The sequence below is a fragment of the Ursus maritimus genome (assembly GCF_017311325.1).
Source record: "Ursus maritimus isolate PB19 chromosome X unlocalized genomic scaffold, ASM1731132v1 scaffold_X1, whole genome shotgun sequence".
Lineage (NCBI taxonomy): Eukaryota > Metazoa > Chordata > Mammalia > Carnivora > Ursidae > Ursus > Ursus maritimus.
Genome location: NW_024423319.1, coordinates 27,817,162 through 27,820,679, shown reverse-complemented (window position 1 = coordinate 27,820,679; position 3,518 = coordinate 27,817,162). Strand labels below are relative to the sequence as shown.

Genomic DNA, 3,518 nt, shown 5'->3' with positions numbered 1-3,518 from the left:
AAAAAATAGAAAATTTGAACAGACTGATAAACAGCACAGAAATTGAATCAGTAATCAAAAAACTCCCAAGAAATAAAAGCCCAGGACCAGATGAACCCACAGGTGAGTTCTAACAAATATTTAAAGAAGAGTTAATACTTATTCTTCTCAAGCTATTCCAAAAAATAGAAAAGGAAGAGAAACTTCCAAATTCATTCTTTGAGGCTAGCATTATTCTGATACCAAAACCAGATAAAGACACTATGAAAAAGAGAGTTACAGGCCAATACCCTGATGAACATACCATGCAAAAATCAGTCACCACGATCAAGTTTAATATATTCAGCCACAACAAAGAATGATATCTTGCCATTTGCAATGAAATGGGCAGAGCTAAGGCGTACAATGCTAGGTGAAATAAATCAGAGAGACAAATACTGTATGATTTCAGTCATATGTGGAATTTAAGAAACAAAAAAATGAGCAAAGTGAAAAGAGAGAGAGAGGCAAACAAAGAAACAGACTCTTAACTATAGAGAATAAGCTGGTGGTTACCAGAGGGGAGGGGAGTGGGGAGTTGGGTTATTTGGGGGGGATGGGTGAAATAGGTGATGGGGATTCAGGAGTGCCCTTGTTGTGATGAGCACTGGACGATGCGTGGAATTGTTGAATCACTATGCTGTACACCTGAAACTAATATAAGACTGTATGTTAACTGACTGGAATTAAAATAAAAACATACAAAATAGTAAACAACATTATTAGGTATAAAAAGGATTAGTTATACAATAATAAAATGAGCAATTCACTAAAAGATATAATAATCATTAAATTTCATGAACCTAAAAACGTAGTCTCAAATAAATACGAAGAAAAAATTGATGGAATTAGAAAGAAAAATGGACAAATCCACAATTATAATGGGAAATTTTAATATTCCTCTATCAATAACTGATAGATCAAGGAGACAAAAATAGTAAGGCTACAAAAAAATTGAACTACACAATTAACAAAAATTTGGTCTAACTGACATGTATATAATACCTCACACAAAGCAATCAGAAAATACACTCTTTTCAAGTTTATTTGTAATATATAAACAGTGAACATGACTCAGTTGAACCTCATCTCTATAAATGCCAAAAGACAAAACAAAACAAAAAAACCCAAACAAAAAAGCAGATATCACACAGAACAGTTTGTATGACCACAATGCAATACCCATAGAAAGCAGTAAAAAAAAAAAAAAGAGAGAGAGAGAGGGCCTACTCACATCTATGATTTGAATACATATATACATAGAGAGATTCATGAATTCATATATATATATATATGAAAAATTATGGAAATTTGAAAAAAACTTCAAATTGAGAAACAATGAAAGCACTGTGAATCATACACCGGGGGATGCAGATACAGACTATAAATTTATTAGTTATGTACTGCTGTATCTGCATCTTATCTGTAGGCCTTAGAAAATATTAAGTATTTAAGATTTCAAGAAGTTAGAAAATGAAGAGTAAACCCAAGGAAATTAGAAAAGCTAAAATCAGAATACAGAGGAAATTAATGAAATGGAAAATAATACGGAACATCAACAAACAAAGGCTGGTCTTTTGGAAAGACTAGTAAAATATGGAAACCACATAGTGAATAGGTTTATTTAAAAAGAAAGAAAAAACATGTTAAAAATATAAGAAATGAAAAGCAGGGATATAATTAGAGATGCAGTGGAGACTAAAAATTCATATGGAAATATCATGACCAACTTTACGCCAATAAATTTGAAAACATAAAACATGAATTTTCTAAGAAATCATCACTAAAACTGACTCAAGAAATAACAGAAAAAACATGAATATATCTATATAACCGATAAAGAAACTGAATAAACATTCTAGAATCTACATACAAAATCAGCAGGCCAGACAATTTTGCAGACAAATTCTACCTAAATTTCACAGAACAAATGTTTGCTTTCTTATGCCCCTGAAGAATAGATGAGTTCTATCATATACAAATTGTTCTAGAGCAGTGAATCTGAAACCTGGCTTCACATTACAGTCCCCTGGGGAACAGTTTAAAATATTGATGCCTGGATCCACCTCCAGAGATTGATTTATTTGGCATGGGCCAAAAAATACTGAACACTATTTTATAAACAAACAAAAACCAAAAAAACCCCGAAAACTCCCCAAGTAATCCAAATGTGCATCTGGGAATCACTGAACTAGTGAATAAAATAATAAATAGATAAAGCTAGCCAAGTCATTTTTTGAGGCAAATACAAACTTGATACAAAATCCTAACTTGGACAATACAAGAAGAAAATCATAGATCAATCTCATTTATATATAGATGTAAACATTCTGAAGAAAATAGTATAAAACCAAATAAAACATGCATTAAAAAACACATGATGGTGCCCCTGGGTGGCCCAGTGGGTGAAGCATAATGCCTCTTGATTTCAGCTCAGGTCATGATCTCAGGGTCGTGAGATTGAGGAGCCCCACGATGGGCTCTGAGCTCCATGGGGAGTCTGCTGGAGATTCTCTCTCTCCCTCTCCCCTTCCCCTTCCTCACCCCACGCACTCTCTCTCTCTCTAAAATAAATCAAATATTTAAAAAAAAACACACAAGATGACAATGTGTGGCTTGACCTAGGAGTGCAAAGATCTTTTAAACTGATAAGAACAGATGCTACACTTGATCTTAGCCAAAAGGCCAAGAAGTGATGCAAAGATCTTTTAACATTAAAATATTTATTATTAAAAATCATAATTTTAACAGCTTAAGGGGGAAAATCTTATCATAATGTGGATACAGAATTTTTTTGGAGAAAATCCAAAGTCCACTGAAGAATGAAATAACTTTTAGCAAACTACAAATATATGGGATCTTCCTTAACCTGATAAGAGATATCAACCCCCAAATAAACAGCAGACATGTTACTTGCTGGGAAAACTTTCAAAATGCAGGTTTCCTTTTAAAGTTGAGAAAGTGACAAGAATGACATATTGTTGCTTTTATTAAGCATATACTAGAGATCCTAGCTGGTGCAGAGACAAGGAAGATAACGTGTGCAACTGAATGTGAAGGACCACAACTGTGATCATTCACAGGTGACAATGCCGTAAGAGATGACCAATGTAAAGAGCTGTACCATGCTTGTTGATAGGGAGTAAATATTTTAAAGTCCACAGTTGTTTCCCAGTTAATCAATAAATTCAAGGGAATTCCAATTTAAGTTCTAAAAGGGGATTTCACAGAAATGGACAGACGGACTCTGAAATTCATTTGGAGACATCAAAGACCTAAAAAGAATCAAGAAACTGTCAAAGAATGATTAAAAAGAGGGAGAATTTTCCCTACCAGGTATCAAGATTCATCATAAAGCTATAGTAATTAACATAGTGGTTGCTAAATTGGGGATAAGCGAATAAAACAATGGAACAGAATAGAAAGCCTAGAAAAAGACTGATATTTATACAGCAACTTGATATATGTTAGAGATAGCATGGCTACTCTGTGTGGGCAGA

At 33.5% G+C, this 3,518-nt stretch overlaps 1 pseudogene; it reads right to left on the bottom strand.

Annotated features, from left to right (window-relative positions):
* Window positions 1-2,495: 2,495 nt before the first annotated feature.
* LOC121103854 lies at window positions 2,496-2,715 on the bottom strand (annotated as a pseudogene).
* Between the last annotated feature and the right edge of the window lie 803 nt (window positions 2,716-3,518).